The sequence below is a fragment of the Bufo gargarizans genome, chromosome 3 (genome assembly GCF_014858855.1).
Source record: "Bufo gargarizans isolate SCDJY-AF-19 chromosome 3, ASM1485885v1, whole genome shotgun sequence".
Taxonomy (NCBI): domain Eukaryota; kingdom Metazoa; phylum Chordata; class Amphibia; order Anura; family Bufonidae; genus Bufo; species Bufo gargarizans.
In genome coordinates this window covers 526,900,549-526,921,676 of record NC_058082.1, presented here as the reverse complement: position 1 = coordinate 526,921,676, position 21,128 = coordinate 526,900,549, and the positions used below count along the sequence as shown (strand labels likewise).

The following is a 21,128-nucleotide window of genomic DNA, read 5'->3' as shown; positions in this document are numbered from 1 at the left end:
TTTGTTTGATTATCTATATCTACGTTTAGTTCAAATTTATACAGAAATATTACAAATTCTGAAGGGTTCACAAACTTCCAAGCACCACTTGGGGTTAGTTAATTTTAATGTGTTAGATTGATGCTCATTGATGTGAATCTAGGTCATGTGACAGATGAACAGCCTTTTCAAACAGCTGATTGACGGCGGTCCTGGGTGTCAGAACCCCACCGATCAGATACTGATGACCTGCACAGCCGCAGTCAGCGCTGACCACGGCATGTGTGGATGGAAGCAGCCATCGGGTCCCCTTGCTGCTGTGACGGGGACCCGATGGCATGGAAGGCAGCACAATGCCTTCCTTAGGCATCATGGCTGCCTTCCGGGAGAGCCTGTGATAGGTCTTCAGTAGTAAAATCTCAGAAAATACATTTAACCCCTTCATGTGCGGCGCGCTGATAGGGCGGGTGCAGGAGATGCGCCTGCACGATCAGCGATAGGGGTTTGGCAGTCACTGATAGCCAGACCCCTACTGTATGTGCCGGCATCAGTGAAATCACCGATGCCGGCACATTAAACCCTGCACAGCCACAGTCAGCGCTGAAAACGGCATGTGCGATGTCCGTGCAGGGAGTATGCAGCCTTCCTTAGGCATCATGGCTGCCTTCCGGGAGAGCCTGTGAGATCCAGCCCCTGAATCTCACAGACAGGAAGGCTGTAAGTGTATTACAGTGTGTAATGCACTTACAGACAATGCATGACAATGCAGAAGTAATGTCATGCATTGTAAAGGGCATCAGACCCCCAAAAGTTGAAGTCCCAGAGTAGGACAAAAAAGGCAAGTGAAAAAAAAAGTTAAAAAAAAAATTTTTACAAAAAAAATTCTAAGTTTCAAGAAAAAAAAAAGCATCCTTTTCCCAAAATAAAGAAAAAAATATTGTAAAAAAGAAAAGAAAAAAAATTAAGTATTAGGTATCGCCGCATTCGTAACAGCCTACTCTAAAAAAATACCACATGACCTAACACCTCAGGTGAACACCATAAAAAAAGATATAATAAAAACGGTGCAAAAAAATGATTTTTTGTCATCTTACATCGCTAAAAGTACAACACCAAGCGATAAAAAAGGCGTATGCCCCCCAAAATAGTGCCAATCAAACCGTCATCTCTTCCTGCAAAAATGATACCCTACCTAAGACAATCGCCCAAAAACTGAAAAAACTATGGCTCTCAGAATATGGAGACACTAAAACATGATTTTTTTTTGTTTCAAAAATGATATTATTGTGTAAAACATAAATAAATAAAAAGTAGACTAGGTATTGCTGCGTCCATAACAACCTGCTCTATAAAAATACCACATGACCTAACCCCTTAGGCTACTTTCACACTAGCGTTCGGGGCTCCGCTTGTGAGTTCCGTTTGAAGGCTCTCACAAGCGGCCCCGAACGCATCTGTCCAGCCCTAATGCATTCTGAGTGGACGCGGATCCGCTCAGAATGCATCAGTCTGGCACCGTTTGTCCTCCGCTCCGCTCAGCAGGCGGACACCTGAACGCTGCTTGCAGTGTTCGAGTGTCCGCCTGGCCGTGCGGAGGCAAACGGATCCGTCCAGACTTACAATGTAAGCCAATGTGGACAGATCCGTTTGAAGTTGACACAATATGGCTCAATTTTCGAATGGATCCGTCCCCCATTGACTTTCAATGTAAAGTCTGGACGGATCCGTCTGAGGCTACTTTGACACTTAGAATTTTTTTTACAATATAATGCAGACGGATCCGTTCTGAACGGATCCACCGTCTGCATTATATGAGCGGATCTGTCTCAGACGGATCCGCTCTGAACGCAAGTGTGAAAGTAGCCTTAGGTGAACACCGTAAAAGAAAAAAAAAGAAAAACAGTGTCAAAAAAGCCATTTTTTGTCACCTTACGTAACAAAAAGTGTAATAGCAAGCGATCAAAAAGTCATATGCACCCCAAAATAGTGCCAATCAAACCGTCATCTCTTCCCGGAAAAATTACATCCTACCTAAGACAATCACCCAAAAACTTAAACTATAGCTCTCAGAATATGGAGACACTAAAACACGATTTTTTTTTGTTTCAAAAAGGATATTATTGTGTAAAACTAAAAAATAAAAAAAAATAATTGGACATATTAGTAGGGTTGAGCGTACCGAAATTTAGGATTTTGGGACCCCGAACATTTCCGTAAAAGGGTGTTCACCGCTTTCTTGGCGCTTTTTGAAAGGCTGCACAGCAGCCAATCAACAAGCGTCATACTACTTGCCCCAAGAGGCCATCACAGCCATGCCTACTAATGGCATGGTTGTAATTGGCCAGAGCAGCATGTGACCCAGGCTCTATATAAGCTTGAGTCACATAGCGCTGCACGTCACTCTGCTGTTACAAGTGTAGGGAGAGGATGCTGCTGGACTTGTGATTTCAGGGAGAGAATAGGAGAGAATCTAACTCAACGATTTACAGACAAATAGTTGTGTGGGTGCAGGGCACTATCGTTTCACCCTGCCCTGAGCTCATTGACCAAAAAATACTAACTTTTAGAATTCTGTTAGTCAGGCGGGTGGCGGCGGCAGCGACCCTTTTATGCATGCTCAGTGCACCAGCACTGCATCTGAGCTTTTGGGACATTGCAAATCACAATTTTTTGGGGGCAAACTACAACATCTGGATTAGTCAGTGGGCAATTTAAGGTAGAAATACACCCATCATTTTCTGGTGTTTTAAAAACATACTTATTTTTTTTCAAAAAACAGTATTTTCCAGATCTGCAAGTGTTAAATTCAAGGCTGATTTTAATTACTTTCAGTATAAAGCTGTAGCCTACTCTCACCACATTCATTGGAAGCTGTCTAGCACCAGGAAAGGTATACAGTGGGCTCGGTATGCATGTTGGTACCTGCATCGCTTGGAATGGAGGCCATTATGGCACAAATAAAGGGTAAAAGGCAGATTGGATCCAACACTCCCTGAAATTTATGGCGGCCATCATGGCACATAACAGGTAGTATTTAGTGTTAGGACCTGTCTGACAGAGATCGCCTTGACGTACAGCAGATGGGCTCAGATGGTTTTGTACAAAATGCATTGGCCAAGCATCTCACTTTATAAATAAGCGTAGCATTAGCACCATTATTATCACATAATTATAATTTTTGTGACTATGGCATTGTTGTACTTCATCTGATTTGCAGTGTGCTGCTGCATTGTCTTTTCTTCTTCAACATCTGTATTAGTCAGTGTCCAATTTAAGGTAGAAATACACCCATCATTTTCTGGGGTTTGAAAAACACACTCTTTTGACAAAAAGCACTATTTTCAGGCCTTGCAGCAGCAGCACATATGAAATTACTGGCTTATATACTGCTGTCAAATTCAGTTTTTAAACAAACACTCATTTGGGCACTAAAAATTTAGTTGGCAGCCTTTGATGCAGATGTAATTGTGATATATACCCTTAATACATTTGGGTTACATTCAGAGATTTTAAATACCACCATTTGGTGCACCAATATAAAATTTAGGCCTACACTGGTTCCGGCCCTGTGAGATACCCCCTGTACATACAGGGGTTTGAATTAGGCATTTAAAATACAGCCATTTTGTGCAAAGATATATTTACTTCAGGCCTACACTGGTTCAGGGCGTGTGATCCCCCTATACATACAGGGGTTTGAATTAGGCATTTGAAATACAGCCATTTTGTGCAAAGATATATTTACTGCAGGCCTACACTGGTTCAGGCTGTGTGTGATCCCCCCTATACATATAGGGGTTTGAATCAGGCATTTGAAATACAGCCATTTGAAATACAGCCATTTTGTGCAAAGATATATTTACTTCAGGCCTACAGAGGTTCAGGCCCTCTGAGATACCAGCAGGGTGCAAAAGCAGAGCGGCCGTCCTCTAGACAGTACGCCTGCTACTGCCCACCGCAGCAAAGGACCGAGCACACCAAAGCCAGCTTCAAGGAGTTCCCTGGCAAGGCAGTTCTTCAGACAATGTGCTGACGACAAGACACGAGTGGTTTGCAAGCTGTGCAATCAAAGCCTGAAGCAAGGCATAAACGTTCTCAACCTGAGCACAACCTGCATGACCAGGCATTTAAGTGCAAAGCATGAGCTGCAGTGGAGTAGACACCTCAAAAACCAAGAAATGTCTCTGGCTCCTCCTGCTTCCTCTTCTGCTGCAGTCTCGGCCTCTTCATCCACCTCTGGAGTGACAGTGCCAACTGGCACCCCACAAACAGAGGATCTGCCAGCAAAACCAACACCTGGGTCACCAAGCATCTCCACAATGTACCATGCAAGCGTTCAGCTCTTCATATCCAAAACGCTGGAGAGGAAGAGTAAGTACCCCCCTACCCAACTGCGATCCCTAGCCCTAAATGCCAGCATTTCTAAATTACTGGCATATGAAATGCTGTCATTCCGTCTGGTGGAGATGGATAGTTTTAAAGACCTTATGGTGGTGGCTGTCCCACAGTACGTCGTGCCCAGCCGTCACTACTTTTTAAGGCGAGCCATCCCTGCACAACCAAGTAGGGGACAAAATCTGGTGTGCTCTGTGCAACGCCATCTGTGGCAAGGTGCACCTGAATACGGATACGTGGACCAGTAAGCACGGTCAGGGCCGTTATATCTCCATAACAGCACACTGGGTAAATGCATTGGCGACTGGGCCTGAGGCGGATAGCAGTTTTGCGCATGTCCTTCCACCACCGAAGATTGCAGGGTGCTTCAGTTTGCCTCCTGTTGCTTCCTCCTCCTATTCTGCTTCCTCATCCTCTACCAGCTCCTCATCCGGTCAGCGTAACTTCTTTACCACCAACTTCAGTACAGCCAGGGGTAAACGACAGCAGGCAGTTTTAAAACTTATCTGTTTGGGGGACAAACCACACACCGCGCAGGAGCTGTGGACGGGCCTTGAACAACAGACCGATGAGTGGTTTGTGCCAGTCAGCCTCAAGCCTGGCCTGGTGGTGTTCGATAATGGGCGAAATCTTGTAGCAGCTCTGGGACTAGCCGGTTTGACGCACATCCCTTGCCTGGCGCATGTGCTGAATTTGGTCGTGCAGAGATTCCTTAAAAATTACCCCGTCATGTCAGAGCTGCTGCATAAAGTGCGGGCTGTCTGTGCGCGCTTTAGGCGTTCTCACCCTGCTGCTGCTCGCCTGTCAGCGCTGCAGCGTAACTTCGGCCTTCCCTCTCACCGCCTCATATGCGACGTGCCCACAAGGTGGAACTCCACCTTGCACATGCTGGCCAGACTATGTGAGCAGCAGCAGGCGATAGTGGAGTTTCAGCTGCAGCACGCACGGGTGAGTCGCTGGGCGGAACAGCACCACTTTACCACCAATGACTGGGCCTACATGCAAGACCTGTGTTCCTTGTTGCGCTGTTTCGAGTACTCCACCAACATGGCCAGTGCCGATAACGCTGTTCTCAGCTTTACTTATTTTTGGGTGTTTAGTACCACTGCTATACCTAGTAGGCCGGTTAAAAAAAATAATTAAAATTGTCATTAACATTTTCTGGTGAAATTAGCCGGTTAACAGAAAAAATATATTTGTCAATTACATTTGCAGTTGAAATTCAACAATTTTTGGGTGTGAAGTACCACTGCTATACCTAGTAGATAGGTTAAAAATAAAAAATAAAATTATCATTAACATTTTCTGTTGAAATTCACCAATTTTTGTGTGTATAGTGACACTGCTATACCTAGTATGATGGTTAAAAAATAAAATAAAAATGTCATTAAGATTTTCCGGTGAAATTAACCAATTTTTGAGTGTATAGTACCACTGCTAAACCTAGTAGGCCGGTTAAACAAATAAAATAAATTGTCATTAACATTTTCTGGTGAAATTCACAAATTTTTGGGTGTGATGTACCACTGCTATACCTAGTAGGCCGGTTAACAAAAAAAAATTTATAGATTGGCAGTTACATTTTATTGTGAAATTCAGCAATTTTTTGGTTTGATGTACCACTGCTATACCTATTAGACTGGTAAAAAAAAGAAATAACATTTGTCACTTACATTTTAAGGTCAAATTCACAAATTTTTGGGTGTAATATACCCCTGCTCTACCTAGTTGACAGCTCAATAAATTTTAATAATTTTTATTTTACATTTTCGGGTGACAATAAACAATTGTTTTCTGTCATAGACACCTGCTCTACCAAGTAGACAGGTTAATTATTTTCAGTAATTTTTCTGTTACATTCTTGGGTTGACATTATTCAATTTTAGACGTGAATAAACCCCTGCTCTGCATAGGAGACAGGGAATAAAAATGCTTCTTTAATTGATGCGCACCACCTCCTTTGATTCAATGCTTAAACTTAAGCAAGTTGTACCACATTTAAGCTTTAATACTTTGTACCACATTTCCGTTATACTCTTTTGGCCAACATTTGCGCCTCAATAGTTTTTCCCACAATTCCGCTTGACTCTTTTGGCCCACATTTGGGCTTCTCTAATTTGTCCCACATTTGCGCCTCAATAACTTTTCCCACATTTCTTCTTGATCCCAAATGTTTTAAATAAATTTATCTCCCTTAAATTTGGTCTCTTTTTCTCATGCTCCCTCTCCGGCCTTGAACCCTAATTCCCCACCACCCGTAATCACCATAGTAGGCGCATAAAAGAACATCAAAAGTTGATAGAGCAGATATCAAATTGGATTGTGAACATCACGGGGACATGCGACATGGTGTGTGGGGCAGTAAGTATTCACAAGCCTACACAAACTAACTGACAGGGGTCAGCACCCGCAACTTCTGGGTCTCCAAATTTGGCACATTGCCTGAGCTTGCCCTTTACGCCTTGGAGGTGCTGGCCTGCCCTGCAGCCGGTGTATTGTCTGAATGTGTGTTTAGCACGACTGGAGGGTTAGATTTCCAATGTTTTGGAGTGTACCCCAATAAAAAAAAAAATTAAAACAAAAAAGCAGTGTAGGCTACCTCCTCCTCCACCACCACTTCCACCTACACCGCCACATCCACCACCTCCTTCTCCATATGGACCTGGTCCTCCTAGATCAAGATTATTATTTTTTTATTTTTATGTATTTTATGTTATTTTAAGTCATTTCCCTATCCACATTTGTTTGCAGAGCATTTGCCATGGTCTTAACCAGATTATTTTTTTTTTTAATTGTCTGTTTATTTTTATTATAATAACAGAGATAGGTGGACAAGATAACATCACTTATCTCATTTTACAAAGTGGCAAATAATCACAAAAGAACATTTGTCATCAATGTTCACAAAGTATAGAAGACATAGGCAAATTAGAGTACAATTGAACAGTAGCGTATCCAATCATTAAGGGTATGAACAAGGAATGTCAGCGGTAGCAGTAGCTCTAACCTAGACATATAAAAAAAATCGTATGCCTAGAATATACACATTAACATCCATTCACGAACAACGGGGGTAACGACAAACACATGACACATAGGGAAAGGTAATCAGAGCTAGACATCGTAGGTTTTACAGACTAGGCTCATGGAAGTCATCCCACAACTGCCAGGTTTTGTTAAACCTATCCAAACTATTAGTCAAGCTAGCTGATAGATATTCCATTTTCCTGACCTCAATAATATTAGTAAAAAGGTCTAGCTGGGTAGGGGAGGTTGTTTTCTTCCAGAATCTAGATATAAGACGTCTGGCTGCAGTCAAAATGTGCAAGGTAAGGAGTAAGACATGTTTCTTCAGTGATACCGGCGGCATATTTAACAAATAAAAAAAGGGATCAAGTGGGAATCTGATATTAAGAAGACTGAAAAGAACCTCCTGTACTATTTGACAAAAAGACTGAATCAACGGGCATTCACAGAAAATATGCACGTGAGAACCTTCTCCTGCAGCACATCTCCAACATCTATCTGAGATGTTAGGGTTAAGGCGTCTCAGTAATTTTGGGGTGTGGTACCAAAACATTAGTATCTTGTAAGAATTTTCCCTATGTGTAATGCAGGAGGAGGTCTTTGCAGTCCACAGGGTGAAACAGGGTGGTCAAGGAAAGATTCCCATTTGGTCATATAAGGGTGTTTTACAGTTGAAGATGACAAAATACAATATATCTCTGATATGAGACCCCTAGTGGTGTTTGATAGCTTGCATAGTTTCTCAAATGATGAGGGGATGGAAACGCTTGAGGATTTAAAGAGGCCAAAAAACAAATGTTGAAGTTGTAAATATTGATATCCGGAGGATTCAGGCAACTGGAAAGACATTTTTAACCTATCTAGCGGCAGTAAGCGGACCGTTTTATGATCAGTTATATCCACAAAGCGAAATAATTTATTGGAGAACCAGGGCCTAAAAAAATAGGTGTGCATACCCATCGGGAACAAAGGATTAAATAAAAAGGAAGTCATTGAGGACTTTTCAGGAGCTAGGGAGAATTTGCGATTGCAACTTCGCCAAATGTTATAGGTATGGGTCATTGAACCTAGCATCTCCGGTACCGAAGTGGTCGGGAGTGGCATCCATAAAAGCGAGTTGGGATGTATAGGAGCTATCCATAGTTTCTCAATTTCTAGCCATCTTGAGTAGGCATATAAAGTAGACCAAGCTGGGAGCCTTCTGAGATGTGTGGCCCAGTAATATCTCGTGATATCTGGAGCTGCCAAACCCCCCTGAGATTTAAGTGCCGTAAGAGTTGCACACACTATCCGATGTCTCTTCCCATTCCATATAAACCTCAACATACTTACCTGAAAGGCCCGTAATTCCTTTAGAGGAACGGGGACCGGTAGGGTCTCAAACATATATAAAAGATTGGGCAAAATTGTCATTTTAACCGTGGCTATGCAATCCAGTAAGGATATGGGAAGAGACATCCACTTGGTCATAAGAACCCTAAGTTCACGAAAAGTGTTTGGGAAGTTTCGACCATATAGTGAACCATATGTCGGAGTTAGATCAATCCCGAGATAGCGCAATTTTGTATCCTGCCATCAAAAGCGGAAGTTAGTTTTCAGTTTATTTAAGCTATCCGGGGGGTAATTAAGGGGTAAGGCTTCCGTCTTAGCAGTATTAACCTTGTATCCCGATAGCCTACCATAGGTCTCCAGAAGGCGAAAGAGATTAGGAAGTGAAATGTGTGGATTTGTCAATGTGAGCAAAATATCATCGGCGAACAAGGACAGTTTAAACTCCACCTTATTCACCATCACTCCATGGATATCAGAATGAGCCCTAATGGCTGCTGCAAGGGTCTCAATGCAGAGGACAAAAATTAATGGGGACAATGGACAGCCCTGGCGCGTACCATTGTATATGGGAAAGGTCGAGGAATGTGCATGGGACATTTTTACTGTAGCCGTGGGCTGGGCATATAGGACTTTCAGGGCATTAAGAAATGGACCGGTTATGCCAAAGGCCCCCAGGGCGGAGAACATAAATGGCCAATTTAAGTGATCAAATGCTTTCTCAGCGTCAAGACTAAGCAATAGAGCTATGTTGTTGCGCTTATTTACAATTTCTACTAAATCAATAGTCCGCCTGGTATTGTCTTCCCCCTGACGGTCTCTGACAAAACCCACCTGGTCTTTGTGTATTAAATGGGGAAGCCAAATGGAGAGGCGATTGGCTAAAGTTTTGGTGAATATTTTGAGGTCCAAATTAAGAAGGGCTATGGGCCTATAGTTGGCGCATTCTAGTGGGTCTTTTCCAGGCTTCGGGATTACTGTTATGTAAGAATGTGAAAGCGAGGAAGGTATTGGGGAACCCTGCAAAAAGGAATTAAATAATAGTAACATTTGAGGCAACAGGATATCCAAGAAGGTTTTATAGTACACGTACGGCAGACCATCAGGTCCAGGGGACTTGTTATTAGGAAGTTGCTTCAGCACCTCTTGCAACTCCTTTAGCGTTATAGGAGCATTCAATGAAGCAATAGCTTCATCTGACAGCTTAGGGAGTTTGCATTGCGACAGGAAGTTATCAAAAAGGCGCTGACACTTTTCATGATCCACTGGCGTCTGTTGTGGGATGGAATAAAGCGATTTATAAAACTTTTGAAAAAGTTCCAAAATAGCTGCGGGATCGTATATCAACGTACCATCTGTTGCCCTCATAACTGTCGGGTTTCCCACCATGTTGGACTCGCGCAGCTGACGCACCAAAAGGGTGTGAGATTTATTGCCCCATGCATAGAATCTTTGCCTGGAATATAATAAAAGTTTTTCAGTCTTATGGCACAAAATGTCCCGCAGTCTGGCCCTAAGAACCACTATACGGCTGAGCAAATGTCGTGAGCGGCGCGAGCCCAACTTGTTTTCCAGATCCCTGAGCTGAGTAGTGAGAATGGCCTGTTGCTGATTGCGATCCTTTTTTAGTTTAGAACCCATGGCAATACAATTGCCCCTAAAAAACGCCTTATGCGCTTCCCATAACGTGGAAATCGAGGAGACGGAAGACTGATTTAAGGCAAAGTATTCTGCTATGCTATCCCGGAGCTCCTGTCTAAGTGGTAAACTACTTAAAAAAGTCTCATTTAGGCGCCAATGGCACATTCTCGTGTGATAACCCGAAGTTTTAACGGGGATACTGATCGGAGCATGGTCCGACCAGGTGATATGGCCGAGATCAGCATCTTTTAACATTCGGAGGACTGGAACATTTCCGAAAAAATAGTCGATCCGAGAGTGGGTGCTATGTGGGTGAGAAAAAAAAAGTTTATGATTTTGCCGAGGGATAATTAACCCTCCAGAGATCATAAAAAGCGTAGCGCCGGATGAGATGTCGAAAAAGACGCGAAAGTCTGCATTGTTTACGCGAGGGGGGGGCTATTTGGGGGCAACCTATCCATATGCTCAGAGAAAGAAATGTTGAAGTCTCCTCCCACAATCATAGGGGAGGGGAGGTACTGGGACAGTTTCAAAAATAATTTATTCAAGAAGGGGATTTAGGCCGTATTTGGTGAGTATAAGTTACATAGAATAAGCGGTTGACCCTTGAGTGTTGCCTTAAGTATAATATACCTCCCCTCCACGTCAGAAATGCAAGATTCTACATGTAACGGACATTGAGCGGCTAAGAGAATAGCTACACCTGCCACTTTTCTCCCCGAAGTTGCAGAATATACCCGAGAGAATAATCTTTGTGCAAAGTTAAAGGTACCCTGCTGATCAAAATGGGTCTCTTGAAGAAAGACTATATCTGCTTTTTGCGACCTGAACTCATTCAGCGCTAACCGCCTTTTAGTGTTAGAGTAAGGCTGGGTTCAGACCTGAGCATTTTACAGCGCGTTCCAACGCGCTGTAAAACGCTCAACAGGCAAGAACCAATGATTCCCTATGGGAATGGTTCTCACCTGAGCGTTTTGCAGCGCGTACGATCGCGCTGTAAAACGCCCGACGCCCCAAGAAATACAGGAGCTTCTTTGGGGTGTCTTGTCGCGCGTTCCCGTACATAGACTTCAGCGGAAACGCGCGACAATGGGCGTTCGCTTGTCTCTGTATGCGCGATTGCAAACGCCCGTACAATCGCACATACAGAGCGTACGTTCAAGTACGCTCAGGTCTGAACCCAGCGTAAGGGACAGCTATACCAAGGATATCCAGCTGTAAAGAACATAAAGGGAAAACACAAAAGGGAAAAAGGGGGAAACACAAGACATTGCACAGTTAAAGAACATAACCATAAGGTAGTTGTAACATTGGACCATATTGTCCAGACAGGGATCAGTGAAACATAGCGAAAGTGATCTGGCTCAAATTGAAACCATCTCATAATCCCAGAAAAAAAGAGGGATAAAGAGAGGGTTAAAGTACAAACCGGATTCCAAAAAAGTTGGGACACTATACAATTCGTGAATAAAAACTGAATGCAATGATGTGGAGGTGCCAACTTCTAATATTTTATTCAGAATAGAACATAAATCACGGAACAAAAGTTTAAACTGAGAAAATGTACCATTTTAAGGGAAAAATATGTTGAATCAGAATTTCATGGTGTCAACAAATCCCCAAAAAGTTGGGACAAGGCCATTTTCACCACTGTGTGGCATCTCCCCTTCTTCTTACAACACTCAACTTTCTAACGTCCCCAAAAAATAAAATGACATTAACAAAATGTTCCAAACATAAAGCAGACATATGGGGAATGTAAAGTAATAACTATTTTGGAGTTATTACTATTTTTTAAGTAGATAAATAGAAATTTGGGAATTTGCTAATTTTTCAATTTTTTTTGTAAATTTTGTATTTTTTTTAATAAATAAAAATGGAATATTTTGACTTAATTTTACCACTGTCGTGCAGTACAATTTGTGATGAGAAAAATCCTACCCTACCCAAGGTAATCGCCCAAAAACAGAAAAAAATGATGGCTCTCAGACTATAGAAACGCTAAAACATGATATTTTTTTTTGCTTCAAAAATGAAATCATTGTGTAAAACTTACATAAATAAAAAAAGTATACATATTAGGCATTGCTGCATCAGTGACAACCTGGTCTATAAAAATATCACATGATCTAACCTGTCAGATGAATGTTGTAAATAACAAAAAATAAAAACGGTGCCAAAACAGCTATTTCTTGTTACATTGCCTCACAAAAAGTGTAATATAGAGCAACCAAAAATCATGTACCCTAAACTAGTACCAACAATACTTCCACCCTATCCCGTAGTTTTTAAAATGGGGCCACTTTTTGGGAGTTTCTACTCTAGGGGTGCATCAGGGGGGCTTCAAATGGGACATGGTTTTAAAAAAAACAGTCCAGCAAAATCTGCCTTCCAAAAATCGTATGGCATTCCTTTCCTTCTGTGCCCTGCCGTGTACCCATACAGCGGTTTACGACCACATATGGGGTGTTTCTGTAAACTACAGAATCAGGGCCATAAATATTGAGTTTTGTTTGGCTGTTAACCCTTGCTTTGTAACTGGAAAAAAATCATTAAAATGGAAAATCTGCCCAAAAAGTGAAATTTTGAAATTGTATCTTTATTTTCCATTAATTCTTGTGGAACACCTAAAGTTAACAAAGTTTGTAAAATCAGTTTTGAATACCTTGAGGGGTGTCGTTTCTTAGATGGGGTCATTTCTGGGTGGTTTCTATTATGTAAGCCTCACAAAGTGACTTCAGACTTGAACTGGTCCCTACAAATTGGGTTTTTGAAAATTTCTGAAAAATTTCAAGATTTGCTTCTAAACTTCTAAGCCTTGTAACATCCCCCAAAAATAAAATATCATTCCCAAAATTATCCAAACATGAAGTAGACATATGGGGAATGTAAAGTAATAACTATTTTTGGAGGTATTACTATGTATTATAGAAGTAGAGAAATTTGTTTTACTTCATTTTACCAGTGTCATGAAGTACAATATGTGACGAAAAAAACTATCTCAGAATGGCCTGGATAAGTCAAAGTGTTTTAAAGTTATCAGCACTTAAAGTGACACTGGTCAGATTTGCAAAAAATGGCCAAGTCCTTAGGGTGAAATAGGGCTGAGTCCTTAAGGGGTTAACATATATGTTTGATGGATGTGTATATATTTCAATACATTTGTTTCTGTTTTTTTTTAACAAAAACATATGTTTTTGTGAAACCTTTCTATTTTAAAGATTCAAAGTTTAGCAAAGGAACTATTAAGTATCTGGATAAAATCGGATACATTTAACAGATGGAACCGTATTAAGTTTCCATCAGTCTCCAATTCACTCAAATGTACTGTGGGGATTTTCTCTGGTAGAAAGGTTAGCGGACGCAGTATAGAGGCAAGAAACCAGGTTGTAAATCAACTTCAGTGTTTTGTTCACACTCAGCAAAAACATCACAGTCTTGGTGCTTGTTCACACACAGCAAAACATAACAATGGTCACCTGGAATCCTTGGTGTCAGTTCGCACCCGGCTATATGCTCAGCCACAGACAAGTTCACTGGCAGGCTTCCAGGCGGTCTGCACACCTGTTTGTAGTCCTCAGCAGAGTAATTCACAGCTTTTCTGTCATATGGAGCATAATCCACACCACCTGATAAAGCTGACTTCTTTTTATAAGCCTCCCAAGACCTGGCATGGAATGTGGGGAGTAGCCACCCACCCAGCACTTTGGCTACTCCCAGTAAGAGCCGTCCCGGATTGGCTTTACAGCCATACTAAACAGTTGAAGTGATAGACTGCAAAGCAATTAATGACACTTCAGAAAAAAAAGGCTCTGTAAAGGGGGAATATTAATCACCAATATTATGCGTATATCGGTAATTAATATTCATAAATAGGAGGAGCCGTCTAGTGATGACTCCGCCTATTTATGCCTTTATATAATAAATACACAATACTTTCGCTATGCTTTACACTAATCACTAATACTAACTGCATGCGCCTTACTAACTCGCTACCGCTAACAAGTACACGCTACACAAAGGGTACAAATATAACGGTATTTATTTAACACACTAAGCACGCAATACAGTAATTACACAACACAAAATACAATACTCAAACTACGCTACACGTTCCCAATTCCACCCATAAACTAACTAGACAATTCACACATACAAGTAATATTATCCCACCCGTCTATCTACTCACTGTCCCTACGGGGTTACAAGAGGGTATAGATTCAGCACTGCAAGGGTTATTTGCCAGTGAGTGCTGAGGTTTCTGGCAGGGAAGGGGTTAATGGATTAGGGACATCAGGGGCACAGAATCAGGGCCACCAGGGTCCTGGCAGGGAAGGGGTTAAACACTCAGGGGTATGAGACCAGCAGGAAACAGTAGGGTTAATCAGGGGTAACAAGTGGCAGCATGGGGTCTGGGATACAAAGGGTTAATATGGTTGGCACTGCAAGGGAGGTACAATGCCATGCCAGCGTATACTCAGCCATCTCCAGGGCCAAATGGGCCTCTCTTCCTTCAGGCAGCAGTCCTCATGTGTCTCTCAATCCAGTCTGGTTCCAAAGAGAGCCCTGTTCCTTTGACTTGGACTGATATATAAGTCCCTCTCCCCCCCCCCCCCCCCTTTCCAGGGGTGTGACATCATCGTGTGTGTGTGACGGAATGCATGCACTCAGATTGCAGCAGCCAACTGGCTGGCCCCCTGAGGCTCACAATCTGTACAGCCAAAGACACCATGGCACCACAAACACACACACACCCATGTAAACAGTCAAACTGGACAATCCAGCCATCTGTTGCCATCACCCGCAGGTAGGCGGGGGGGGGGCTCCATGGCTGGGGGACATAACTGGCCACATGCATATAAGACAATTGGGGCATATCTATATATTCCCAACTCTAATGTAAGTATAAATGGACATGTGTGCAGCATACAGACATATCCACATATACAGACATAACACTATGACCTTCCCCCCTCTGGCCATACAGGGCCAATATATATGTATATACGCACATATGCACAATTATACACATATACATAGTACATATATATATCCACATCTATAAAGGGGCAGATACATATATATGTCCTCCTGATAACATATATATACACACATATAAGGGGCATATATATATATATATATATATGTCATAAGGGGCCACAGCCATATATATATTATAAGGGGCACGGTCTAAAGGAGGCACATATTTCCCACAGGGGCCACCATGAGCCCCTGGGGATCACCATGGGCAGACGTGCGCAGATGCTGGGCACATCTGCGCACATCGTCCCATGATACTGTGGTTAATGTATGCACATATATACCATACATGCCCGCACGTGTTTGCAGGCATGCATGGATATATATGCATACGTCTCAACCCTTCCTCAACAATCCCCCTGTTGTCGGACTATATAATACGACAATATATTGGGGGAACGGGTTGAGATATATTTGCCCCCCCCCTCAACCCCATCCTAGGTGGAAGTTCAGGAAGAACTGTAGTGTACACTGTTCTTTAGGTACTTAGACATCCCTAATCCTCCGACCTGCCCTTCACCGTAACCTACTCCTCCGTCCACAGGATACACAGTCTTAGGATACCACACACTCTCTCGGTTAACTGGCCTTTCTTTATCAGTCTCTTGGTGTCGGCCACCCCCACTTTGGAGTGACCACACCCCCACAGTCTCTCGGTAATTCTGCCGATCTTCAGGTATGGCCCGTCTCCAAGGAATCTGGAGCGGGTTCACCCTCACAGTCTTTAACTGGCCTTTCTTTCGCAGTCTCTTAGTGTCGGCCACCCCCACTTTGGAGTGGCCACACCCCCACAGTCTCTCGGTCGTTCTGCCGATCTTCAGGTATAGCCCGCCTCCAAGGCATCTGGCGCGGGTTCACCCTCACAGTCTCAGTCCCAACTTTCTTCTATCACAACTTTCCAACGTCTTGACGGGTGCGGTTCTCCCGTGGACAGATTAATAGGTCTTTACAAGGCAGGTCAGACTCTTAAGCGGTGATGTCATAGTACCTAAATTCTACTGCGGAGAACACCTCCGCCACACTACACATCCAGCCCTTCCCTTAAGAACTTCACCGTTCCAGGGTTCAAGGTGGCAAATGAATGATGCCTGTCCCTATCGTGACCTAACCTTATCCCCATTCACACAAAATACATTTTACATCCCTCCCAACACCACCAAATTCCATTACATGTGTGCACCCATAGAGACTCATGCAACCTGGCATTCCTCTCTACCTCCAAAGACACAGGTAGGTCGTAGACCCCTGTGTCAATGGGAAACGACTATAGGATGCAAATGTGTACAGCCAAATTATAACTCACCACAATGCGTTGGGTGAGTTTCCCTGGGTATAGGCTGTCACACATTTGTACCTAGAGTGTCTATGGGTACACAATCAACCAACAAACATAATCAATATATGTACAATACAATGTGCTATGGGGTTTCAGGGTAGTACATGTTATACGTCCCGAACCCCCATTGAAAACAAAACGTGTCCATACAATAATATTTGGCTACAGGAACCATGTTTGGTTATGTCCTGAGCCTCCTCCTCCGGATAGTTCTGTACAGTTCTGTCTGGTTCTGGTGTATTTTGGTCATTAAGTCCCTTGACCCTCCGACTGTAGATGACGATCACCAGAACCAGAAGAAGTTTCACTGGGTGAAACAAGTGATATGCTCTTCCCCCCGAACGTCTCCAAATCTTCCTCCAGAGCCTTAAATAATGCTCCCGCTGGATTGTGGCACAGTCCTCCATCTCTAAAAACACCTCTAGGCAGAGGTCGCTTGGTTGCCAAAATCCAGTGGGATCCTCTGGAGCCTCACAAAAGTGTCAGGGGGAATAGCTGGCCTCTTCCGTGGCCTCTACTGCATTTTTCTTCCGCTCCATATAAAACCTATGGCAGAAGAAAATATCAGGCGCTCCCAGGGGAATTTCTCCCCTAACGGTGCAGTTAAATGTACAAAAATTCCCAGCACCAATACCTTTGACCCATGGGTAGAGAAAGGTATTGGGCTGCCCTTTGTCTCACAGGACTCCTCATCATCCCAACACTGGTGTCTGAACACCCTACCTTCAGAGGAGCGTGTCCTCTGCTACACATCCCTCTGCACCAACAGATAAGGATGGCCTCCCTACTAGGTTAGGATAACTGGAGTTCTGTGGACAAAGCACCATCTTGATGGCACCGCATCCCTGTCCACTCATGTGTACCCAGGCTGACTTCCCCCTGTGATCCCATCTTGTGGAGGCCCGCAGAACCAACGGCATAGGCATGCCCCGGCTCCCCAGGACCCCACAACACAAGAACACAGTCCACACTCTGCTGCCAAACACTCTGCGTCCAATCCCTATCAGAGCTGTGCTACCTGCTCGGACTAGAATTAAGTGCGCAGCACAACATTACACCAATGTTGTCTGTCCGCCCCAGTCCCCAGCGCAACACAGCCCTACCGAAAACCTTGAGCACAACAGTGTTACCCGTATCGATCCGAGACCCTGGTTGCCCAGAATAATATCACATCATCCTTTGTGTGCTGCATGAAGAAGGTCCTTATGCCTTCTCCCGACCAGCAGGATTTCCCGTGTGATATTATCTGCTCGCGACCCTATACGTTCTCGATCCACAGTATAACACTGCTCTACTCCAAGGGGACACAGAATGAAACAAGACAGCAGACGGGACATTACAACACTACATAAATCAGCCTGGTGGAACACACTCATAGACAAGGACCACCATCAACATCAAAGAGAACGTTACAACAGACAACAAAAACACACAACATGGACATGTACAGGGAACAAACGGTGTAACAAATAGTACAGGGGTGTCAAATGTTGCCTAGCCTAGCTTGGCCACTCTGGCTCCTCAGCAGCTGATGATGCTGCCAAGAGGTTACCCCTTTATGGCCAAGCTGACTAGACCCCGCTGCACGATTTGCTACCTGAATCCCATCACTGGACACATTGCAATTACTTGCACAAGGGCAATTCCTTGCAATGTGTCCTTTGTTCCCACACCTGAAGCACCTGATTGGGCTTTCTGTCCTGTGTGTTTTGCAGTGCTTCGCTATATGACCCAAGCCACCACAAGCAAAGCATTTGATGTTTGCCCGGTGTGGCCTAGGTCCGTCCACACTGCAACCGCGCTCCCTGAATTGTTCCATCTTCAGGGAGGCACTTTTCACGATGTTTCTTTTCCCCAAAGTCAGGGAAAAATCTCTGTTAGTCTGGACAGGCTTGGTCTGGTGATTTGGCCTGTCACAGACTACTCTCCCCCCTATTTGCCCTGCATAGGGCAAAATTTTGGGATATTCCGACCCTGACTTTATGGGAAAAGAAAGGGCCGGCACCAACTTGGTGATGACCTGTTGCATGCCAGATATTATCTGGGAGCTTACAGCAACGTGAGCCTTCAATTTGGCTACCGTCACACTAGTAGAGGCAGTGCGTTCCTTGAAGGCCTTGACCTCAGTATAAGACTGAGTCAACTGAGCCTCAATTTCCTCCTTCTGCTTCTGCATTTCCACTAATTGTGACTGTATTCGAGCCACCTGCGCATCTCGGTCAACAGTAGACTGCACATTCTCCGCCAGCTGTGCCCGCAATGCCGAAACCTGGTCGGAACTATTGGCACAGCACTGGCAGTGAACAGCCGGAGGAATTGTCTCTGTTGACTGAGACACCAGCGCCACTTCCTTTGGCTTACAGATGCTAGCCTCAAACGTATGAACGAGTTTGGCCAGCATCCGAAGCCGTTTAGTGGCCTTATTCAACACCGTCCGTTTGTTAACACAAAGCTTGTCATAACTACAAGCCTGTGCCAACAAATCGGACCACAGCATTTCTGCTGACTTGTATGTGGTGGGGAGGATGGGATTGAATGTACTGTGTTTGCTCAAGTGTTGCAGTGTGGGGAAGTCCATACTCACCGTTTGAGCATCCATCTTCTCCTTGGGGCCGTACCTCCTCGCAGCTGCTTGGAAGAAGTCCATTTTCCCGGAACGCCTCTTCCCGACCAGCCTGACTTTGTACGCTGCTCCCACGAAGATGGATCTCCTCCAGTGACGTGTCCTCTTCTTCCTCGCAATCACTCGAGCGATGTAGTGACCGTGCAAAGCAAATAGCAAAATATTAATTCACAGATAGAACATAGATTCTCTGCTAAAGATTTTGATCTGCGCTTGGTGCTGTGAGGAAGAGTCGCGTTTCCTGTCCGAATTATCAGGTCCTAGACGCTCAGACCGCTGACCACGTCTCTCCTAGACGCTCAGACCGCTGACCACGTCTCTCTTGCCTGACAATTCACAGGATAACCGACCTCTAACCTCAAAACCAAACACAGATTTCAAAATCCAAGCAGTGGGCCTGACTCGCCAATGTAAAGGGGGAATATTAATCACCAATATTATGCGTATATCGGTAATTAATATTCATAAATAGGAGGAGCCGTCTAGTGATGACTCCGCCTATTTATGCCTTTATATAATAAATACACAATACTTTCGCTATGCTTTACACTAATCACTAATACTAACTGCATGCGCCTTACTAACTCGCTACCGCTAACAAGTACACGCTACACAAAGGGTACAAATATAACGGTATTTATTTAACACACTAAGCACGCAATACAGTAATTACACAACACAAAATACAATACTCAAACTACGCTACACGTTCCCAATTCCACCCATAAACTAACTAGACAATTCACACATACAAGTAATATTATCCCACCCGTCTATCTACTCACTGTCCCTACGGGGTTACAAGAGGGTATAGATTCAGCACTGCAAGGGTTATTTGCCAGTGAGTGCTGAGGTTTCTGGCAGGGAAGGGGTTAATGGATTAGGGACATCAGGGGCACAGAATCAGGGCCACCAGGGTCCTGGCAGGGAAGGGGTTAAACACTCAGGGGTATGAGACCAGCAGGAAACAGTAGGGTTAATCAGGGGTAACAAGTGGCAGCATGGGGTCTGGGATACAAAGGGTTAATATGGTTGGCACTGCAAGGGAGGTACAATGCCATGCCAGCGTATACTCAGCCATCTCAGGGCCAAATGGGCCTCTCTTCCTTCAGGCAGCAGTCCTCATGTGTCTCTCAATCCAGTCTGGTTCCAAAGAGAGCCCTGTTCCTTTGACTTGGACTGATATATAAGTCCCTCTCCCCCCCCCCCCTTTTCCAGGGGTGTGACATCATCGTGTGTGTGTGACGGAATGCATGCACTCAGATTGCAGCAGCCAACTGGCTGGCCCCCTGAGGCTCACAATCTGTACAGCCAAAGACACCATGGCACCACAAACACACACACACCCATGTAAACAGTCAAACTGGACAATCCAGCCATCTGTTGCCATCACCCGCAGGTAGGCGGGGGGGGGGGGGGCTCCATGGCTGGGGGACATAACTGGCCACATGCATATAAGACAATTGGGGCATATCTATATATTCCCAACTCTAATGTAAGTATAAATGGACATGTGTGCAGCATACAGACATATCCACATATACAGACATAACACTATGACCTTCCCCCCTCTGGCCATACAGGGCCAATATATATGTATATACGCACATATGCACAATTATACACATATACATAGTACATATATATATCCACATCTATAAAGGGGCAGATACATATATATGTCCTCCTGATAACATATATATACACACATATAAGGGGCATATATATATATATATATATGTCATAAGGGGCCACAGC

At 43.9% G+C, this 21,128-nt stretch overlaps 1 protein-coding gene across 5 annotated transcripts in view; it reads left to right on the top strand.

Annotated features, from left to right (window-relative positions):
* Positions 1-21,128, top strand: part of LOC122930542 (interleukin-5 receptor subunit alpha-like) — a 141,828-nt gene that overhangs the window by 57,448 nt on the left and 63,252 nt on the right. The gene's annotated exons all lie outside the window — the stretch shown is intronic.